Source organism: Mesoplodon densirostris, chromosome X (assembly GCF_025265405.1).
Source record: "Mesoplodon densirostris isolate mMesDen1 chromosome X, mMesDen1 primary haplotype, whole genome shotgun sequence".
NCBI lineage: Eukaryota > Metazoa > Chordata > Mammalia > Artiodactyla > Ziphiidae > Mesoplodon > Mesoplodon densirostris.
Genome location: NC_082681.1, coordinates 48,550,309 through 48,575,094, shown reverse-complemented (window position 1 = coordinate 48,575,094; position 24,786 = coordinate 48,550,309). Strand labels below are relative to the sequence as shown.

Genomic DNA, 24,786 nt, shown 5'->3' with positions numbered 1-24,786 from the left:
AAAATTAAGTGTAAGATGAGATCTTATGATTTGTATGTAAATATATAAATGTATGCATACATGTATAAATATATAATACCTGCATAAGAATAACTCTGGAGGAATATAATGCAGATGAAAACATTACAAGGGCTTTTCTTTTCTTTTTTTTATAAAATATTTATTAATTTATTTAAAATAACAATGATAAAACCATTATATTCAACCCATAAAATTAACAGAAATAACATTTTTATGAAAATAATTATATTTCTAAAACGAAAATAGTAAGGAGGCTTCCCTGGTGGCTCAGTAGTTGGGAGTCCGCCTGCCGATGCAGGGGACATGGCTTCGTGCCCTGGTCCTGGAGGATCCCACATGCCGCGGAGCGGCTGGGCCCATGGGCTATGGCTGCTGAGCCTGCACATCTGGAGCCTGTGCTCCGCAACGGGAGAGGCCACAGCAATGAGAGGCCCGTGTACCGCAAAAAAAAAAAAAAAAAGAAAATAGTAAGAAGAGTAGAATTGTTTTATACTTTGGGCAAATCTCTTTAATGTCTGGTGTAATAGGAGATAGTGGAATTCTCATACCTGCTTCTACAGTCAGACTATTTTTTTTGTTTTTAGATGTTGGGGTAGGAGTTTATTAATTTAATTTATTTATTTTTGCTGTGTTGCATCTTCGTTTCTGTGCGAGGGCTTTCTCTAGTTGTGGCAAGTGGGGGCCACTCTTCATCGCGGTGCGCAGGCCTCTCACTATGGCGGCCTCTTGTTGCAGAGCACAGGCTCCAGACGCGCAGGCTCAGTAGTTGTGGCTCACGGGCCCAGCTGCTCCGTGGCATGTGGGATCTTCCCAGACCAAGGCTCGAACCCGTGTCCCCTGCATTAGCAGGCAGATTCTCAACCACTGCGCCACCAGGGAAGCCCCCCAGACTATTTTTATATGTTGCTTTGGTTGAGTCATATAAGAAAATCTAGCCTCACACAAATATGTAGTTGGAAAAGGGGAAAGTATTTTAACAGCCTTGTTAGATAATTGTGGAACCCGTTTTTTCCTCTTCATTTCCACATAAGTATAAAAACTCAGCAAGAACTTCCTTCCAAAGAGTTCATTATGGAAAAAGGGGGAAAAGAGTAACTTTATAGTGGAGACAAACACTACCTCAGACAAGTGTGATCAAGGTTAACATCAACAGTCATATTGATCATATGTGCCCTTGATATGATCTGATGAAAATAGCACTTGACCTCTGTGGTCTTTGTCCCAAAGCCTACAATTCCAGTCAAATCATGAGAAAAACATCAGACAAATCCCATTTGAGGGACAGTCTACAAAATAACTGACCAGTATTCCTCAAAACTGTCAGGGTCATCAAAAAGAAGGAAAGTCTGAGAAATTGTCACAACTAAGAGGAATCTAAGGAGGCATGATGACTAAAGGTAATGTGGTATCCTGGATGGGATCTCTCTCACATAGCTCTTCAAATGTGCAGTCGGCAACGGTTCCACGGGCTTTATTCAGCCGCAGCTCTCTGCCTTGCACTTTTAGAATCCTTGGTCTAGTTAAATCACTTTGTTTCTGAGCCAGCTCATTAAACAACTTATCCATGACAGCCTCCACATCAGCTTCACTTGTGAGATAGTAGAGTTCTCCTGCATCAGGAAGTTCCCTTTTCCGATAAGCTATCCCAGAATCTAGCTGGACCATGTTACAGTATTCCAGAAAGAAATACAGCATTGCCCACATACATGCATTCCATTCTCTCATTGCCTCAGAGACCTTCAGGACAGCTATGAATGGTACAAAGTTAGCTCTTTGGGGTCCATTTTTATAGAGAACATCTGGTGGCCTGTTGGATGTTGCCACAACGATTACCCCATTTTTGAACAGATTTTCAAAAAGTTGTTTCAGAATCATGGCATCAGCAATGTCAGTGACCTGAAATTAATCAAAACATAAGAGACATGCTTCTTCACTGATTTCTTCAGCTATAGGAGCTATTGGATCGTATGATTTAGCCATGAGTCCTGGTTTCCTTTTTTGGCAAACTCTGTTTAAGGCAGTGTATTCTTTTGTGAACATCTAGCATGAAACTATGAAAATGAACCCATTTTTTCCTCTTCATTTCCACATAAGCATAAAACACGTCCATCACCATTGTTTTCCCTGTACCTTAGGGAAAAAAAAGGTCTTCTGCCTCTATACTGTATCCTTTAAGGTCCTCATGTAATTCCTGCAAACACTGTATGACTCTTCTTTGATGTTCATCGTCCTTTAGCTCACGAGCTTTGATCAGAAAGTCATAGAGGTCCAGTGGTCCATGGCAAACAGCTAAAGCTTTTGGATAAACCTCTGTAGCAGCAGTTGGAGACATACTCTCGGTGGTCTGAACTGTATAGGCTTTACAAAAGGGGTTTCCAGGGGCGGTGACCGAAGCGGCGAGAGCAGCAGCCCAAGCCCTGCACCCAACACATATTCCTCTCAGTTGGCTCGGTGCTAAGTGCCTAGAAGGGCTTTCCTTCAGATGGTGGGCTTTGAGGTATTATTATTTTATTTCCCTTTGTATGTTATCTATTTTGACTGTAATAAATTCCTATTGCCCTTGCAATTATACAAAATATTAAAAAGCCTGGAGAAACATAAACATTTTCTGCTCCAAGCACAGGAAAGTTTTCCACTTTAGTAGGGGAACATCCCTGAGGCACAGGAAGGGAGACAGAATGTTGGAGGAGCCCCTTCCACAATATAACAGGACACAGGTCTCCAAATTCCAAACCACACTGATTAAGATCTGTTGTTTAAACTTTTGCCCAGCTAACTGAGAAAAAAACATAGGATGTTAGTTTTATTTCGCTGTGCCCTGATGAACAGTAAGGTTGAGGGTCTTATCAGATGTGAAGCACTAGTGTACACTAGTTAGATGTGGGGCTCAGCTGCCACCCAGAATTGGTTCATATCTTAATATTGTGACAGGCTAGCACTGCCATCACTGTGCCTCAGTTCCCTGATGGTTACAGTTCAGAAACAATAGCTTCTCCTCACAGGACGTGGTGGGAATTAAATGACCAAAAATAGGTTTAGCATTTACAACACTGTAGGGCCAGAGGAAGTCAGTAATAATATTAACCATTCTTATTATTATCATACCTAAATTGACCATTAGTGCTTAAGGCCATTTTATTATTATGTGGGCTTATACTGCTTGGCTTGACTTAACCTCCATAATATGATGTTTGTCGAAAAAAAGCAGTTTACAAAACCGTATGTAGGGTATCATCTCATTGCTCATCTTAAAAATGCAGGTTATATTTGCATAACAAAATTTCTGAAAACAAATATACACTCACATCTTAAGAGTACTTATCGTTGAATAGTAGACACCAAGGTTTTCTAATGATTTTTGCTCTTTTTGTCTCTTCTTGAGATCCCCAAAATAACATGGGGTTATAGATAGTTTAAGAGAAAGGGACATTTGACTAAATGGGATCACAGATCATTATGGAACAATACTTAATTATCTATTTAACCAAAGTGACAATAAAAGAATTTAAAAGCAAATACAGCAGGTTACATAGTTGTGAGCAAAACTTAGCTATTTTAATACTGAGAAGACAGTTTTCTTATGTAATTAAAGACATGATAAACACAACATGAAGCACAGGAAATTATTTTGGAAAGAGAAAAACAATCACCTTTCTAGGCAGATTATTTAAAAGGTACAGAGAAACCTTTCCCAATCTCTTATCAAGAGCAGACCTACAGTCAAAGAAACCCTGTCTTCATAGCAGATGAAAGAAAATTAAGTTTTATTTTAACATAAATATACTATTGATATTAAAGCTTATTATTTAAACATTTATGGAAGATTGGCTCAAGAAGGCGGAGTAGAAGGATGTGTGCTCACCCCTTCTTGCCAGAGTACCAGAATCACAACTATCTTCTGAATAACCATTGAGAGGAAGACGCTGGAACCCACAAATAAAGATACCCCACATCCAAAGACAAAGGAGAACCCACAATGAGATGGTAGGAGGGGCACAATCATGATAAAATCAAATCCCGTAATTGCTGGGTGGGTGACTCACAAACCGGAGAACCATTATATGAAAGAAGTTCTCCCACTGGAGTGAAGGTTCTGAGCCACGTGTCAGGCTTCCAACCCTGGGGGGCCTCGGCAACAGGAGGATGAATCCCCAGAGAACCGGACTTTGAAGGCCAGCAGGATGTGATCACAGGACTTCCACAGGACTGAGGGAAACAAGAGACTCCACTCTTGGAGGGCACACACAAAGTCTTATGTGCACCAGGACCCAGGGGAAAGGAGCAGTGACCCCACAGGAGACTGAACCAAACCTACCTGCTAGTGTTGGAGGGTCTCCTGCAGAGGTGGGGGTGGCTTTGGCTCACCATGGGGACAAGGACACTGGCAGCACCAGTTCTGGGAAGTACTCTTTGGTGTGAACCCTGCCGGAGGCCCCCATCAGCCCCACCAAACAGCTTGCAGGCTCCAGTGCAGGTTCGCCTCAGGCCAAACACCAACATGGAGAGAACACACACCTCCCATCAGCAGACAAGTGGATTAAAGTTTTACTGAGCATGCCCTGCCTACCCACCACTAGTTCCACTCATCAGGAAGCTTGCACAAGCCTCTTAGATAGCCTCATCCACCAGAGGGCAGACAGAAGAAGCAAGAAGTAATACAATCCTGCAGAATGAATACCACAACCACAGAAAGTTAGACAAAATGAAAAGGTGAGGATTATGTCCCAGATGAAGGAACAAGCTAAAACCCCAGAAGAAAGAACTAAATGAAGTGGAGATAGGAAACCTTCCAGAAAAAGAATTCAGAATAATGAAAGTGAAGGTGATCCAGGATCTCGGAAAAAGAATGGAGTCAAGGATGGAGAAGATGCAAGAAATGTTTGAAAAAGACCTAGAACAACTAAAGAACAAACAGAGATGAACAGTACAATAACTGAAATTAAAAATACACTAGAAGGAATTAATAACAGAATAACTGAGGCAGAAGAACGGATAAGTAACCTGGAAGACAGAATGGTGGAAATCACTGCCATGGAACAGAATAAAGAAAAAAGAAATGAAGACAGCCTAAAAGACCTCTGGGACAACATTAAACACACCAACATGCGCATTACAGGGGTCACAGAAGGAGGAGAGAGGATGGACCCAGGAAAATATTTGAAGAGACAATAGCTGAAAAATTCCCTAACATGTGAAAGGAAACAGTCAACCAAGTCCAGGAAGTGCAGAGTTCCAGGCAGGAAAAACCCAAGGAGGAGCACGCCGAGACACATAGTGATCAAACTGACAAAAATTAAAGACAAAGAAACAATACTAAAAGCAACAAGGGAAAAATGACAAATAACATACAAGGGAACGCCCATAAGGTTATCAGCTGATTTCTCAGCAGAAACTCTGCAAGCCAGAAGGGAATGGCACAATATGTTTAAAGCGATGAAAGGGAAGAACCTACAGCCAAGATACTCTACCCAGCAAGGCTCTAATTCAGATTTACTGGAGAAACCACAAGCTTTACAGACAAGCGAAAGCAAAGAGAATTCAGCACCACCAGACCAGCTTTGCAACAAATGCTAAAGGAACTCCTCTAGGTGGGAAAGAGACTAGCAACTTAAAACAACCCTGTACATATATAGACAGCTATATCAAAACCTCATGCAAAGAGCAAACCCAAAAACTACAATAGATACTCACACAAAAAAGAAAAAGTAACCCAAACACAACACTAAAGATGGTCATCAAATCACAAGAAAAGAGAGCAAAAGAGGAAGGGAAGATAAGAGACCTACAAAAACAAACCCAAAACAATTAAGAAAATGGCAATAGGAACACACATATCGATAATTACCTTAAATGTAATTGGATTAAATGCACCAACCAAAAGACACAGACTGGTTTAATGGATACAAAAATAAGACCCATATATATGCTGTCTACAAGAGACCCACCTCAGACCTAGGGACACATACAGGCTGAAAGTGACAGGATGGAAGAAGATATGCCATGCAAAAGGAAATCAGAAGAAAGCTGGAGTCACAATACTCATATCAGAAAAAAGTAGACTTTAAAATAAAGACTGTTATAAGAGACAAAGAAGGCCACTACATAATGATCAAGAGATCAATCCAAGAAGAAAATATAACAATTGTAAATATATATGCATCCAACATAGGAGCACCTCAATATTTAAGGGGAATATTAACAGCAATAAAGGGAGAAATCGACAGTAACACAATAAGAGTGAGGGACTTTAATACCCCACTTTCATCAATGGACAGATCATCCAGACAGAAAATCAATAAGGAAATACAGGTCTTAAATGACACATTAGACCAGATGGACTTAATTGATATTTATAGAGCGTTTCATCCAAAAGCAGCAGAATACACATTCTTCTCAAGGGCACATGGAACATTCTCCAGGACTGATGACATGCTGGGCCACAAAGCAAGCTTCAGTATATTTAAGAAAATTGAAAATATATCAAGCATCTTTTCCAGCCACAGTGCTATGAGATTAGAAATAAACTACAAGAAAAAAACTATAGAAAACACAACACATGGAGGCTAAACAATATGCTACTAAACAAGCAATGGTTCACTGAAGAAATCAAAGAGAAAATAAAAAAATACCTAGAGACAAATGAAAATGAAAACACAATGATCCAAAACCTATGGGATTCAGCAAAGGCCGTTCTAAGAGGAAAGTTTATAGCAATACAATCTTACCTCAGGAAACAAGAAAAATCTCAGATAAACAAACTAACCTTACACCTAAAGCAACTAGAGAAAGAAGAACAAACAAAACCTAAAGTTAGTAGAAGGAAAGAAATCATAAAGATCAGATCAAAAATAAATGAAATAGAGACAAAGAACACAACAGCAAAGATCAATGAAACTAAAAGGTGGTTCTTTGAAAAGATAAAAATATTGATATACCTTTAGCCAGACTCATCAAGAAAAAAAGGGAGAGGACTCAAATCAATAAAATTAGAAATGAAAAAGGACGGAGACAGGCGCGAGCCGCGGGTAAGGCGTGGACCTCGGAGACAGGCGTGGGCCGCAGCCGCCGCCGCCGCCCACCGCCCGCCGCCGCCCGCCGCCGCCGCGGCCCGCCGCCGCCCCCGCCGCCGCCGCCGCCGCCGCCGCCGCCGCCACCGCCGCCGCCGCGGCCCGCCGCCGCCGCCCGCCGCCACCGCCGCCCCCGCGGCCCGCCACCGCCGCCGCCTGCCGCCGCCGCCCCCGCGGCCCGCCACCGCCGCCGCCTGCCGCCGCCCGCCGCCGCCGCAGCCGCGGGGCCTGTGTGCGAGCGCGGGTCACTGTCCGCCCCGCCTTCCGGGGGACCTGGGCACCCCGCCACTGCCGGGGTCCCGAGACCGGGGGACGGCTTTCCCAGGAAAGCGCACGGAGCGCCACGGGCTGCTGCAACGTCACGCCGGCCTCTGCCTCCGCAGGCCCGCCCCACACTGCGCGCCCCTCCCTCCCCTCTGCATGAGTGAGCCAGAGCCCCCGAATCAGCGGCTCCTTTAAACCCGTCCTGTCTGAGCGAAGAACGGACGCCCTCCGGCGACCTACGCACAGAGGCGGGGCCAGGTCCAAGGCTGAGACCCGGGAGCTGTGAGAGCAGAGTCAGGGAAATCTCTCTGTGCAGCCTCGGAGGCAGCGGATTAAAGCTCCACGGTCCATTTGATGTGCCCTGCATCTGTGGAGTGCATGAATGGACAGTGAATCATCCCAAATTGAGGAAGTGGACTTTGAGGACAAGATTTAAGACTTTCCCCCCTTTTCCTCTTTTTACAACGAATTATTCCAAAGTAAGGAGGTGGACTTAGAGAGCAAGATTTCAGACTTCTTGCCCTTTTCCTCTTTTTACAACGAATTATCCCAAATTGAGGAGGTGGGCTTGGAGAGCAAGATTTTTGATTTTTCCCCCTGCTCTCTTTTTTTGTGAATGTGTATGTGTAATCTTCTGTGTAAGATTCTCTCTGTATAGCTTTGCTTCCACCATATGTCCCAGGGTTCTATCGGTTCGTTTTTTTTTTTTTTTTTCAATAATTACTTTCTAATTTTAATAACGCTACTATATTTCATACTTTATTCTATTTTACTTTACCTGCTCTTTCTTTTTTTCCTACCTTCCCTTCCTCCCTCCCTCCCTCCGCTCTTCCTTTCCTTCTTTCTTTTTCTTTCCTCCCTCCCTCCCACCCTTCTTCTTTCCACTTTCTTTTTCTTTCCTCCCTCCCTCCCTCCCTCCTGTCTTTCTTTCTTTATTTCCTTCCTCCCTCCCTCCCTTCTTCCATTCACTCTTCCTTTTGCTTTCATTGCCCCCTCCCTCCCTCCTTTCTTTCCTTCTTTCTTTCCATCCTTCCTCACTCCCTCCCTCCTTTCTTTCTTTCTTCCTTCCTTCCTTTCTTCCCTTCTTCCTTTCTTTCCCTCTCTCTTTCTTTCTTCTACTAATTCTTTCTTTCTGCTTTTTCTCCCTGTTATTCTGAGCTGGGTGGATGAAAGGCTCTTGGTGCTGCAGCCAGGAGCCAGTGCTGTGCCTCTGAAGTGGGAGAGCCAACTTCAGGACACGGGTCCACAAGAGACCTCCCAGCTCCACATAATATCAAGCAGCGAAAATCTCCCAGAGATCTCCAACCCAACACCAGCACCCAGCTTCAGTCAACAACCAGCAAGCTACAGTGCTGGTCACCCTATGCCAAGCAACTAGCAAGGCAGGAACACAACCCCACCCATTAGCAGAGAAGCTACCTAAAAACATAATAAGGCCATAGGCACCCCAAAACACACCACCAGATGTGGACCTGTCCACCAGAAAGACAAGATCGAGCCTCAACCACCAGAACACAGGCATTAGTCCCCCCCACCAGGAAGCCTATACAACCTACTGAAACAACCTTAGCCACTGGGGTCAGACACGAAAAACAACGGGAACTACGAATCTGCAGCCTGCAAAAAGGAGACCCCAAACACAGTAACATAAGCAAAATGAGAAGACAGAAAAACACACAGCAGGTGAAGGAGCAAGATAAAAACCTACCAGACCTAACAAATGAAGAGGTAATAGGCAGTCTACCTGAAAAAGACTTCAGAATAATGATGGTAAAGATGATCCAAAATCTTGGAAATAGAATAGACAAAATGCAAGAAACAGTTAACAAGGACCTAGAAGAACTAAAGATGAATCAAGCATCGATTAAAAACACAATACATGAAATAAAAAATACTCTAGATGGGATCAATAGCAGAATAACTGAGGCAGAAGAACGGATAAGTGAGGTGGAAGATAAAATAGTGGAAATAACTGATGCAGAGCAAAATAAAGAAAAAAGAATGAAAAGAACAGAGGACAGTCTCAGAGACCTCTGGGACAACATTAAACGCACCAACATTCGAATTATAGGGGTTCCAGAAGAAGAAGAGAAAAAGAAAGGGACTGAGAAAATATTTGAAGAGATTATAGTTGAAAACTTCCCTAATATGGGAAAGGAAATAGTTAATCAAGTCCAGGAGGCACAGAGAGTCCCATACAGAATAAATCCAAGGAGAAATACACCAAGACACATATTAATCAAACTGTCAAAAATTAAACACAAAGAAATCATATTAAAAGCAGCAAGGGAAAAACAACAAATAACACACAAGGGAATCCCCATCAGGTTAACAGCTGATCTCTCAGCAGAAACTCTACAAGCCAGAAGGGAGTGGCAGGACATAATTAAAGTGATGAAGGAGAGAAACCTGCAGCCAAGATTACTCTACCCAGCAAGGATCTCATTCAGATTTGATGGAGAAATTAAAAGGTTTACAGACAAGCAAAAGCTGAGAGAGTTCAGCAACACCAAACCAGCTTTACAACAAATGCTAAAGGAACTTCTCTAGGCAAGAAACACAACAGAAGGAATATACCTACAATAACGAACCCAAAGCAATTAAGGAAATGGGAATAGAAACATACATATCAATAATTACCTTAAATGTAAATGGACTAAATGCTCCCACCAAAAGACACAGAGTGGCTAAATGGATACAAAAACAAGACCCATATATATGCTGTCTACAAGAGACCCACTTCAGACCTAAAGACACATACAGATTGAAAGTAAGGGGATGGAAAAAGATATTCCATGCAAATGGAAATCAAAAGAAAGCTGGAGTAGCAATTCTTATATCAGACAAAATAGACTTTAAAGTAAAGACTATTAGAAGAGACAAAGAAGGACACTACATAATGATCAAGGGATCGATCCAAGAAGAAGATATAACAATTGTAAATATTTATGCACCCAACATAGGAGCACCTCAATACATAAGGCAAATACTAACAGCCATAAAAGGGGAAATCGACAGTAACACAATCATAGTAGGGGACTTTAACACCCCACTTTCACCAATGGACAGATCGTCCAAAATGAAAATAAATAAGGAAACACAAGGTTTAAATGATACATTACACAAGATGGACTTAGTTGATATTTATAGGACATTTCATCCAAAAACAACAGAATACACATTTTTCTCAAGTGCTCATGGAACATTCTCCAGGATAGATCATATCTTGGGTCACAAATCAAGCCTTGGTAAATTTAAGAAAATTGAAATTGTATCAAGTATCTTTTCTGACCACAATGCTATGAGACTAGACATCAATTACAGGAAAAGATCTGTAAAAAATACAAACACATGGAGGCTAAACAATACACTACTCAATAACGAAGTGATCACTGAAGAAATCAGAGAGGAAATTAAAAAATACCTAGAAACAAATGACAATGGAGACACGACAACCCAAAACCTATGGGATGCAGCAAAAGCAGTTCTAAGGGGGAAGTTTATAGCAATACAATCCCACCTTAAGAAACAGGAAACATTTCGAGTAAACAACCTGACCCTGCACCTAAAGCAATTAGAGAAAGAAGAACAAAAAACCCCCAAAGCTAGCAGAAGGAAAGAAATCATAAAGATCAGATCAGAAATAAATGAAAAAGAAATGAAGGAAACGATAGCAAAGATCAACCAAACTAAAAGCTGGTTCTTTGAGAAGATAAACAAAATTGACAAACCATTAGCCAGACTCATCAAGAAAAGAAGGGAGAAGACTCAAATCAATAGAATTAGAAATGAAAAAGGAGAAGTAACAACTGACACTGCAGAAATACAAAAGATCATGAGAGATTACTACAAGCAACTCTATGCCAATAAAATGGACAACCTGGAAGAAATGGACAAATTCTTAGAAATGCACAACCTGCCAAGACTGACTCAGGAAGAAATAGAAAATATGAATAGACCAATCAAAAGCACTGAAATTGAAACTGTGATTAAAAATCTTCCATCAAACAAAAGCCCAGGACCAGATGGCTTCACAGGCGAATTCTATCAAACATTTAGAGAAGAGCTAACACCCATCCTTCTCAAAGTCTTCCAAACAATTTCAGAGGAAGGAACACTCCCAAACTCATTCTACGAGGCCACCATCACCTTGATACCAAAACCAGGCAAGGATATCACAAAGAAAGAAAACTACAGGCCAATATCACTGATGAACATAGATGCAAAAATCCTCAACAAAATACTAGCAAACAGAATCCAACAGCACATTAAAAGGATCATACACCATGATCAAGTGGGGTTTATTCCAGGAATGCAAGGATTCTTCAATATACGCAAATCAATCAATGTGATACACCATATTAACAAGTTGAAGGAGAAAAACCATATGATCATCTCAATAGATGCAGAGAAAGCTTTCGACAAAATTCAACACCCATTTATGATAAAAACCCTGCAGAAAGTAGGCATAGAGGGAACTTTCCTCAACATAATAAAGGCCATATATGACAAACCCACAGCCAACATTGTCCTCAATGGTGAAAAACTGAAACCATTTCCACTAAGATCAGGAACAAGACAAGGCTGCCCACTCTCACCACTCTTATTCAACCTAGTTTTGGAAGTTTTAGCCACAGCAATCAGAGAAGAAAAGGAAATAAAAGGAATCCAAATGGGAAAAGAAGAAGTAAAGCTGTCATTGTTTGCAGATGACATGATAATATACATAGAGAATCCTAAAGATGCTACCGAAAAACTACTAGAGCTAATCAATGAATTTGGTAAAGTAGCAGGTTACAAAATTAATGTACAGAAATCTCTGGCATTCCTGTACACTAATGATGAAAAATCTGAAAATGAAATCAAGAAAACACTCCCATTTACCATTGCAACAAAAAGAATAAAATATCTAGGAATAAACCTACCTAAGGAGACAAAAGACCTGTATGCAGAAAATTATAAGACACTGATGAAAGAAATTAAAGATGATACAAACAGATGGAGAGATATACCATGCTCCTGGATTGGAAGAATCAATATTGTGAAAATGACTCTACTACCCAAAGCAATCTACAGATTCAATGCAATCCCTATGAAACTACCACTGGCATTTTTCACAGAACTAGAACAAAAAATTTCAAAATTTGTTTGGAAAAACAAAAGACCCCGAATAGCCAAAGCAATCTTGAGAACGAAAAAAGGAGCTGGAGGAATCAGGCTCCCTGACTTCAGACTATACTACAAAGCTACAGTAATTAAGACAGTGTGGTACTGGCATAAAAACAGAAAGATAGATCAGTGGATCAGGATAGAAAGCCCAGAGATAAACCCACGCACATATGGCCAACTTATCTTTGATAAAGGAGGCAGGAATGTACAGTGGAGAAAGGACAGCCTCTTCAATAAGTGGTGCTGGGAAAACTGGACAGGGACATGTAAAAGTATGAGATTAGATCATTCCCTAACACCATACACAAAAATAAGCTCAAAATGGATTAAAGACTTAAATGTAAGGCCAGAAACTATCAAACTCTTAGAGGAAAACATAGGTAGAACAATCTATGACATAAATCACAGCAAGATCCTTTTGGACCCACCTCCTAGAGAAATGGAAATAAAAACAAAGATAAACACATGGGACCTAATGAAACTTCAAAGCTTTTGCACAGCAAAGGAAACCATAAACAAGACCAAAAGACAACCCTCAGAATGGGAGAAAATATTTGCAAATGAAGCAACTGACAAAGGATTAATCTCCAAAATTTATAAACAGCTCATGCAGCTCACTAGCAAAAAAACAAACAACCCAATCCAAAAATGGGCAGAAGACTTAAATAGGCATTTCTCCAAAGAAGATATACAGACTGCCAACAAACACATGAAAGAATGCTCAACATCATTAATCATTAGAGAAATGCAAATCAAAACTACAATGAGATATCATCTCCCACCAGTCAGAATGGCCATCATCAAGAAATCTAGAAACAATAAATGCTGGAGAGGGTGTGGAGAAAAGGGAACACTCTTGCACTGCTGGTGGGAATGTGAATTGGTACAGCCACTATGGAGAACAGTATGGAGGTTCCTTAAAAAACTAAAAATAGAACTACCATATGATCCAGCAATCCCACTACTAGGCATATACCCTGAGAAAACCATAATTCAAAAAGAGACATGTACCAAAATGTTCATTGCAGCTCTATTCACAATAGCCCGGAGCTGGAAACAACCTAAGTGTCCATCATCGGATGAATGGATAAAGAAGATGTGGATATACCCTGAGAAAACCATAATTCAAAAAGAGACATGTACCAAAATGTTCATAGCTGCCCTATTTACAATAGCCCGGAGATGGAAACAACCTAAGTGTCCATCATTGGATGAATGGATAAAGAAGATGTGGCACATATATACAATGGAATATTACTCAGCCATAAAAAGAAATGAAATTGAGCTATTTGTAATGAGGTGGATGGACCTAGAGTCTGTCATACAGAGTGAAGTAAGTCAGAAAGAGAAAGACAAATACTGTATGCTGACACATATATATGGAATTTAAGAAAAAAATGTCATCAAGAACATAGGGGTAAGACAGGAATAAAGACACAGACCTACTAGAGCATGGACTTGAGGATATGGGGAGGGGGAAGGGTAAGCTGTGACAAAGTGAAAGAGCGGCATGGACATATATACACTACCAAATGTAAGGTAGATAGCTAGTGGGAAGCAGCCGCATAGCACAGGGAGATCAGCTCGGTTCTTTGTGACCGCCTGGAGGGGTGGCATAGGGAGGGTGGGAGGGAGACGCAAAAGGGAGGGGATATGGGAACATATGTATATGTATAACTGATTAAATTTGTAAAATAAAAAAAAAAAGAAAAAAAAAGAAGATGTGGCACATATATACAATGGAATATTACTCAGCCATAAAAAGAAACGAAACTGAGCTATTTGTAATGAGGTGGATAGACCTAGAGTCTGTCATACAGAGTGAAGTAAGTCAGAAAGAGAAAGACAAATACCGTATGCTAACACATATATATGGAATATAAGAAAAAAAAATGTCATGAAGAACCTAGGGGTAAAACGGGAATAAAGACACAGACCTACTTGAGAATGGACTTGAGGATATGGGGAGGGGGAAGGGTAAGCTGTGACAAAGCGAAAGAGAGGCATGGACATATATACACTACCAAACGTAGGCTAGATAGATAGTGGGAAGCAGCCGCAGAGCACAGGGAGATCAGCTCGGTGCTTTGTGACTGCCTGGAGGGGAGGGATGGGGAGGGTGGGAGGGAGGGAGATGCATGAGGGAGGGGATGTGGGAACAGATGTATATGTATGACTGATTCACTTTGTTATAAAGCAGAAACTAATAAAAAAATGGGAAAATAAATAAATAAATAAATAAACAACTACATTCATATTTCCATCTTAAAAAAAAAAAAAAAAGAAATGAAAAAGGAGAAGTTACAACTGACACCACAGAAATACGAAGGATCATGAGAGATTACTACAATCAACTCTATGTCAATAAAATGGACAACCTGGAAGAAATGCACAAATTCTTAGTAAGGTACAGTCTCCCAAGACTAAACCAGGAACAAATAGAAAATATGAACAAACCAAACACAAGCACTGAAATTGAGACTGTGATTAAAAATATTCCAACAAACAAAACCCCAGGACCACACGGCTTCACAGGCGAATTCTATCAAACATTTAGAGAAGAGCTAACACCTATCCTTCTCAAACTGTTCCAGAAAATTGCAGAGGAAGGAACACTCCCAAACTCATTCAAATGAGGCCACCATAACCCTGATGCCAAAACAAGACAGAGATACCACAAAAAAAGAAAATTACTGGCCAATATCACTGATGAACATAGATGCAAAAATCCTCAACACAATACTAGCAATTCGAATCCAACAATACATTAAAAGGTTCATACACCATGATCAAGTGGGATTTATCACAGGGATGCATGGATTTTTCAATATCAACAAATCAATCAATGTGATACACCACATCGACAAATTGAAGAATAAAAACCACATGATCATTTAAATAGATGCAGAAAAAGCTTTTGACAAAATTCAGCACCCATTTATGATAAAAAACTCTCCAGAAAGTTGGCACAGAGGGAACATAGCTCAACACAATAAAGGCCTTATATAACAAACCTACAGCTAACATCATACTCGATAGTGAAAAGCTGAAAGCATTTCCACTTCGATCAGGAACAAGGCAAGGATGTCCACTCTCACAACTTTTATTCAACATAGTTTTTGGAAGTCCTAGCTATGGCAATCAGAGAAGAAAAAGAAATAAAAGGAATCCAAATTGGAAAAGAAGAAGTAAAACTGTCACAGTTTGCAGATGATACTATATAGAGAAAATCCTAAAGATGCTACCAGAAAACTACTAGAGCTCATCAATGAATCTGGTAAAGTTGCAGGCTACAAAATGAATACACAGAAAACTGTGGCATTTCTATATACTAACAATGAAAGATCAGAAAGTGAATTCAAGAAACAATCCCATTTACCATCACATCAAAAAGAATAAAATACCTAGGAATAAACTTACCTAAGGAGACAAAAGACCTGTACTCCAAAAACTATAAAATGCTGATGGAAAAATCGAAGAAGAGACAAACAGATAGAAGGATATACCATGTTCCTGGATTTGAAGAATCCATAGTGTCAAAATGACTACACTATCCAAGGCAATCTACAGATTCAATGCAATCCCTATCAAATTACCAATGGCATTTTTTCACAGAACTAGAACAAAAAAATTTTAAATTTGTATGGAGACACAAAAGACGCTGAATAGCCAAAGCAATCTTGAGAAAAAAAAATGGAGCTGGAGGAATCAGGCTCCCTGACTTCAGACTATACTACAAAGTTACCGTCATCAAAACAGTATGGTACTGGCATGAAAATAGAAATATAGATCAATGGAACAGGATAGAAAGCCCAGAAATAAACTCATGCACCTATGGTCAATTAATCTATGACAACGGAGGCAAGACTATACGATGGTGGAAAGACAGCCTCTTCAGCAAATGTTGCTGGGAAAACTGAACAGCTACATGTAAAAAAAATAAAATTATATCATTCTTTAACACCATACACAAAAATAAGGTCAAAATGGATTAAAGACTTAAATATGAGACTGGACACTATAAAACTCCTAGAGGAAAACAAGCAGAACACTCTTACCTAAATTGCAGCAATATCTTTTTCAATCCGTCTCCCAGAGTAATGGAAATAAAAAGAAAAATAAACAAATGGGACCTAATTAAACTCAAAAGCTTTTAAACAGCAAAGGAAACCATAAATAAAAGGAAAAGACAACCCACAGATTGGGAGAAAATGTTTGCAAATGATGTGATTGACAAGGGATTAGTCTCCAAAATATACAAATAGCTCATGCGGCTTAATATCATCAAAACAAACAACCCAATCAAAAATGGGCAGAACACCTAAATAGACATTTCTTCAAAGAAGACATACAGATTGCCAACAAACACATGAAAAGATGTTCAACGTCGCCAATTCTTAGAGAAATGAAAATCAAAACTACAATGAGATATCACCTCACATCTGTCAGAATGACCATCACCAAAAAGTCTACAAACAATAAATGCTGGAGAGGGTGTGGAGAGAAGGGAACCCTCCTACACTGTTGGTGGGAATGTAAATTGGTACAGCCACTATGGAGAACAGTATGGAGGCTCCTTAAAAACTAAAACTAGAGCTACCATATGATCTTGCAATCCTACCCCTGGGTATTCATCCAGAGAAAAACATGGTCCAAAAGGATGAATGCACCCCAATGTTCATTGCAGCACTGTTTACAATAGCCAAGACATGGAAGCAACCTAAATGTCCATCGACACAGGAATGGATAGAGAAGTTGTGGTACATATATACAATGGAATATTACTCAGCTGTAAAAAAGAATGAAATAATGCCATTTGCAGCAACATGGATGGACCTAGAGACTGTCATACTGAGTGAAGTAAGTCAGACAGGAAAGAGAAATATTGCATGATATCGCTTATATGGGGAATCTAAAAAGAAATGATACAAACGAACTTATTTCCAAAACAGAAACAGATTCACAGACTTAGAGAACAGACTTATGGTTACCAGGAGGGAAGGGTGGAGGGAAGGGATAGTTAGGGAGTTTGGGATTGACATGTACACACTGCTATATTTAAAATTGATCACCAACAAGGGTGTACTGTATAGCACAGGGAACTCTGCTCAATGTTATGTGGCAGCCTGGATGGGAGGGGAGTTTTGGGGAGAATGGATACATGCATATGTATGGCCGAGTCACTTTGCTGTGCACCTGAAACTATCACAACATTGTTAATGAGCTATACACCAATATAAGATAGAAAGTTAAAAAAATACATCCAAAAAAATAAAATTAAAAAAATTAAACCTTTATAATAAATTCATTCAATTTTAGCCAGCTTGACCATACAAAGTAAATTTCTCTTCCTCTCTCCTCTACTTTCTATATCCATTTAGTGTGTCCTGTATTCTCCTCTTTCTCATTCTGAAACAAGTCATTCTACTGTAGGACAAAATTACCTTTTCCTTTACCAAAAATGCATCTCCATACCTCAAATCTTTTCTTATCCCCAAACATCCTACTTTTCTTACATATAGAGATGAAATAATTTCCCATAGTAATTTTAGCAGTTTTAATTATATGTATTAATTAGAATTCTTAATGCTTACAAACCATAAACTATAGTGAAAACTAGGAACTAAGCAATTGTGAACTGTCTGGTCCATTCCGACAGTTTGTAGATTGGCAAATTTATGAATACATTTGATAATTTTTAAAAGCATGTGCTTCCTCATAGTACAAACTTTCAGTGTGGCACAAGCCATTTTTGCTAACAAGACCAAATATCTTTTGTTCCTTTTTAATAAGGGGACAAAAGTAGGTAAACCTAGATGTACGTTTAGCAATTAATGTTTCAGTGTATTATTTTGAAATGATCTAGGTATTACAAGAATATCTATAATTTAACTCAGCAAAATTCTAAGGTTGGAAGTTACTAAAAGTTAATAATTTGGGAAACTATTTTTAAGGGGACATTATAAAACATAATTACTCCACAACTACAGAGCCCACGCACTCTGGAGCCCATGCACCACAACTAGAGAGTCTGCGCTCCCCAACTACTGAGCCCACATGCTCTGGAGTCAACACACCACAACTAGAGAGAAGCTCGCATGCTGCAATGAAGAGCCTGCATGCCACAATGAAAGATCCCACGTGCCACAACTAAGACCCAACACAGCCAAAAATAAATTAAATAAATATGTTTTTAAAAAAATTATTACCGTTTGTGGGGCTTCCCTGGTGGCGCAGTGGTTGAGGGTCCACCTGCCTATGCAGGGGACATGGGTTCATACCCCAGTCCGGGACGACCCCACGTGCCGCGGAATGGCTGGGCCCGTGAGCCATGGCCGCTGAGCTTCCGTGTCCGGAGCCTGTGCTCTGCAACGGGAGAGGCCACAACAGTGAGAGGCCTGCGTATTGCCAAAAAAAAAAAATACTGTTTGAAATTTATTTTATACACTTTTATCTTATGTACATTTACTTAATTCACTTGCTCTTAACAATTATGTTGAGATCACTCATGAAATTTTAACAAGACATTAAGCAGCTAGCCATAATCTTGTTATTTTTCTTGCTGGCAAATATTGTAAGACATAACATGAACTTATGACTAGTATATCTAGGTAGAACAAAAGTTGTATCTGCATTATATTTAATGTTGATAACTCTGAAGACATGTCTGTCTTAATTAATCCAACAAACAAACTAGTTTTTATTTACTTTAGATTATCTCACATCATGTGAACTTGAAAAAACATTTGTGTTAGTTTCTATTTTATTTCTTAGAGTTTAGTGATACTTAATTTATATAAGCACTTATTTTTCTTTTCTCTCTCTTTTTTTTTTTTTTTTTGCAGTACGTGGCCCTCTCACTGCTGTGGCCTCTCCCGTTGCAGAGCACAGGCTCTGGACGTGCAGGTTCAGCAACCATGGCTCCCTGGCCTAGCTGCTACGCGGCATGTGGGATCTTCCCGGACCGGGGCACGAACCCGGATCCCCTGCATCGACAGGCGGACTCTCAACCACTGCGCCACAAGGGAAGCCCTATTTTTCTTTAAGCCAATCAAATAGAGATCTTTTACAAATCTTTTACCATTTGGAGGTAGAGAAGTATCACACATCTCTAACATACACATAGACATACAGACAAATAAAGATATAGCTTTCATTTTAAAATTTAGCAATGATATAGGCACAATAGTTTAAAACTCACTAATTTATAATAGAACACTTGGATTCAAACTGTGTTTCTGGCAGATGGAAAAGTTAAGGTTATCTGCTCAGATGGCTAAAGCTTTTTACCACTATTTGTAGAGAAGACTTTTAAGATTTTTTTCATTTGTCTAGTTTCCAAGTAGCTCCTATAAATTTATTTCTTTAACTTCTGACAAGAATCACCTCCCTGAAGTTTGCATTTAAAAGAGATGCTCTCAGGTCCTAGAGAGACAGAGTTGAAAGTCTACATCTCAAAGGCACTGAGAAAAGATGTAAATTTTCTCTAAGAATGAGTTTTGGTGCATATTTACCTATTATCAAAGGCCTAGGATAATTATTGTTTAAATTTTCCTTCTTTTTCTTTGTCATTTGTTTCTATGTATTTTTTAAATTTCCTCTTTGATTTCTTCAGTGATCTCTTATTTAGTAGCATATTGTTTAGCCTCCATGTGTTTGTGGTTTTTATATATTTTTTTTCCTGTAATTGATTTCTACTCTCATAGCATTGTGGTCAGAAAAGATGCTTGACATGATTTCAATTTTCTTAAATTTTCCGAGGCTTGATCTGTGACCCAAGATGTGATCTATCCTGGAGAATGTTCCATGTGCACTTGAGAAGAAAATGTATTCTGCTGCTTGTGGGTGGAATGTCCTATAAATATCAATTAAATTTATCTGGTCTACTGTGTCATTGAAAGCTTGTGTTTCCTTATTGATTTTCTGTCTGGATGATCTGTCCATTGGTGTAAGTGGGGTGTTAAAGTCCCCCACTACTATTGTGTTATGGTCGATTTCTTCTTTTATGGCTGTTAGCATTTGCCTTATGTATCAAGGTGCTCCTATGTTGGGTGCATAAATATTTACAATTGTTATGTCTTCTTCTTGGATCGATCCCTTGATTACGTAGTGTCCTTCCTTATCTCTTGTAACAGTCTTTATTTTAAAGTCTATTTTAACTGATATGAATATTGCTACTCCAGCGTTCTTTTGATTTCCATTTGCATGGTATATATTTTTTCCATCCCCTCACTTTCAGTCTGTGTGTGTCCCTAGGTCTGAAGTGTTTCTCTTGTAGACAACATGCATATGAGTCTCATTTTTATTTTTTGGCGGTACGTGGGCCTCTCACTGTTGTGGCCTCTCCCGTTGTGGAGCACAGGCTCCGGACGTGCAGGCTCAGCGGCTATGGCTCACTGGTGTAGCCCCTCCGTGGCATGTGGGATCTTCCCGGACCGGGGCACGAACCCATGTCCCCCACATTGGCAGGCGGACTCTCAACCACTGCGCCACCAGGGAAGCCCACGAGTCTCGTTTTCATATCCATTCAGCCAGTCTGTCTTTTGGTTGGAGCATTTAATCCATTTACATTCAAGGTAATTATCGATATGCCCCCTAAGAGTAGGCAACAGTCAGTAGGACATTAGCTGAAAATGGGGTGCAACCCACATTTCTGGTTGACTATATTCTTGGGGCCTACATCCTGATGTTCAAGCCACCTGCACACACAAGAAATGACAACCTATGTGCTCTGGGCAGGCAGAAAGCCAAGCCAAGTTCTCACAACATACAAGACAAACAGGAAAGTGATAGCTGTCCCTGGGAGGAAAAGGATCAATAGCCAACGGGTACCTAAAACCAAATTCACCAGTCACAATTCAAAGAATTAAATCTTACAAATGTTTTTCTTTTGCCAATTGGAATTTGGAAATGAAGAGACACTGTAAGATTTTATCCTTCCCCTCTTGACTGGACACTACAGACAGAGATCCAGGAGAGCTGACTTTGGTAAGAATTCTTACCCTTAGCCAGCTTCTGCCAGTTTTTCAGGATCCCATCTGTAGACTCCAGAGCAAGTGAGGTGCCCCAGTGGAGCCCTTCATGATTGCCAAAATGGTAGGAGAGTAAAATTAATTTTCCCTTTACCCTTCAGAGTTTTTGGCTGAGACCCCCTGTAATAAAAGACATTAACAAGAGAAAAACAAATAAGTTTGTTAATATGTATACTTCATGTACACATGGGAGATACCCAGGGAAACTGAATAACTCCTTGAGATGGCCCATGCCACCACCTTAAAAACAATCTTCAGCCAAAGGCAAAGAAAGATTTTGGGGGTGGGAGGAGAGGCTTGTTATTCGAGTTTACCAAGAAAAGCAAGGTTAACAAAGGTAAGGTTTGTTATGCCGATTAAAGTTGGTGCCTTCTCCATTGACAAGAGTTTCATGTGATTTCAAGTCCTCCTTCAGAGGGAAGAACAGAGAGGGAGACACTTACTTGTGGAGATTTCCGTTATAAATGTAAATGTTCCTTACAAAAGGGTAAGTTCTACTCTGTTTTTAGAGATTTTCTTGTGTCTGTTGTTTCTTAAAATAATCAGCTCAAAATATTCCTTACACCACAGAAGCATATTTTGCATGGCATGTTCTGCTACCCTTCACAGCAATGGGTAGTACAAATATAAATGGTGTATTCATGTAAAGAACAATATATATACCAAGTAACATTTGAAGACACATTAGCTAACAAAATACATGAAAACATGAAGAGCTGTTATTTTTGATGAAAAAATGGCAAGTTGCAGAATATGAATAATGGGATTCTATACTGAAAAAGAAAACATGTATGAATAAATATTTTTGTGTATCTCTGATTATGATAATGTTTCACCTACAGACAAACACATCTGGAGAAAAGGCACCAATCTATTGAGAGTGGACACCTTTGGGTCAGAAGACAGGTATCAAGCAGAAGGGAGAGTCAGGGTAATTTCATATTATAAATATACATTTCTGTATTGTTTGAAGAATTGTAAACAGGAAAATTTATTATGAGAAAAAATTGAAAATAGAAAATACTTTTTACAGATAAATAAGTTACTCGAGATTTTAGTGTTTTGGAAATATATTCAAAGAATACCCATTTATGGAGGGAAGAAGCTGAGCACAATTTTTGATAATGCATTTGTATGTGTAAGTGTGTCTCAGTTTGGGTTTATGTGGCTGAAACTTGATAGTTAATCTGTGTGCTTCTGTGCCTCAAGGTCTATCCCCCTAAATATTCATGGGCTCTGGAGCCATGCTATTTGGGTTCAAATCCATGATGTGTCACTTTCTAAGTATGCTAGCTTAGGCAAAGTACTTAACCTCCCAGTTCTTTACTATCTTCATCTGTAAAATAAGGATGGAAAAAAGTCACACTGTAATTCTGAGAATAAATGTTACTTGACCCAAAACAAATGTTGGCGAATTTTAATACTTTCATGTTTATATGAGCCATTAGTATTCTTGTAAGCACTGAAATTATGATGCAAATGGATGTTTATTGACATTGAATGACATTCAATTTGTGTTGCTGGTGAAGAAAGCAGGGTATAACACTATAAGAAAGATGAAATTTTATTTTTAGACAGAAGTATGACTATACTTGCAGAGGAAAAGGAACAGGATGGTAAATATCTGGGTAAATATAATAGACTATTCTTCCTTTCTTGAGTTCTGTTAAAAGATAAACTGAGGCATATTAAAATTTTTACAAATTTAATTGAACAAAGATTGATTCTAATTGAGCACCAAATGGGAAGTGAATAGGAGTGCTCCACTGACAGGATCCAGGAGAGTGACTTACTTAGGGAAGGTACGGAAGCAAAGAAAATAAATTATTTGGCTGGCAACAGCTTAAAGCTCACTTGGCTGTTTGTGATTGGCTGTCCTTAGTTTTTGATTTTGTAACCTTGAGGCATTTACAGGCTCAGATTTTGGTTTGCTTACATAGGCCATCATGGCATTAGGGCCACCTCTAATGGCCCCCTTGTTTAATTACTTTAACAATTCCACCTTTTGGTATTAGTGTCACTCTCAGTCACCATCAAAATTGTTCCTGTCTCACCATGAAAACTTGTAGATTATGATATCAGGTCCATAGAAGAATTACTTTTGCTATTTATCTCATTGTTCATCTTGTTCCTGTTTCTTCAAGCACAGTGAGACCATCTGATGGCTGTGAACATGCATTTAAGACCTTTGAGAGAACACAGAGCACCAGGGAGACTACAATGATGACTATCAGGAGGATAATACCAAGAGAGTAATGTCTACTCTTTAGCTAGGGCCCCCATGAACCAAACCAGTTGGCATCAAATAAATCAAAGAATGTACCTGGAAAGGCATCAACTTGTTTTAGCTAAGTGTCTTGTTTGTTAATTCCTCATATTGGCTACAATACCAGAGGTGTTTATCCACGTACCACAATAGGTATTTGTTATGGCACAGACTGCTCCTTGTTCAGCCAGGAAGTAATCTAAAGGAAATCTCTTATCTAAAGCCATCTTAGCAAGAAAAGTCTAGGGACTCTTGTATAACTATGGCCTTTTTTTGTATTCAGCAATAGTTGCCAGAGTTAAGAGGTATTGTCTTCCCATGCATTAACAGAGAGAAAAAGAAAGTACCAAAAAGGCAAAAGGAATAAAAGTTTCATATTGGAGATGAGGATCTTGATCTGTGATCTTGGGAGAGCTGTCCACCTCTAGATGCCTCAAGATGCTGAGGAACATCCCTAGTCAATTTTAAGTTTAGATCTCCAGCCCTTATGCAGTTTCAAGAGTCTGGAAATGATTCCTGAGACTTGACTCTTGAATCTTGGGTCAAGATTCAAGTGCCTGCAGTTTGGCTGCTATCTGGATAGTGAGAGGGACATGGTATGGTCCCTTTCAAGGAGGTTGAAAGGAAGTCTTTATTCTTATTGACTTCAGGTCAGAAGGGTGGGAGAAAATGGGAAGTGTTAGTTTGGAGAGTTGTAGCCAGTATCTGAGGAAACTGGAAGAATTCAGGATCCAGTCCAATTTACAGGTAGATAACAAAACCTCAAAGATAATGAACATGAATAGAACCTGATATCCACAAGGATGTCTTATGCTTTTTTACTAAACATCTTCTTCTCTCTACAACCACTCTCTCACTTCTATTAAAGATAATCACAGTAAGACCAATTTGTTTGCAAAATAGGTCTAGTCTCATTAAACTCGGCCTGATGTTTATATAACTGTAGCAAGAGTACTGACTGACCACA

General features: G+C 39.6%; 1 pseudogene; it reads right to left on the bottom strand.

Moving 5' to 3' along the window:
- Window positions 1-1,395: 1,395 nt before the first annotated feature.
- Window positions 1,396-24,271, bottom strand: LOC132481563 (AFG1-like ATPase; annotated as a pseudogene).
- Between the last annotated feature and the right edge of the window lie 515 nt (window positions 24,272-24,786).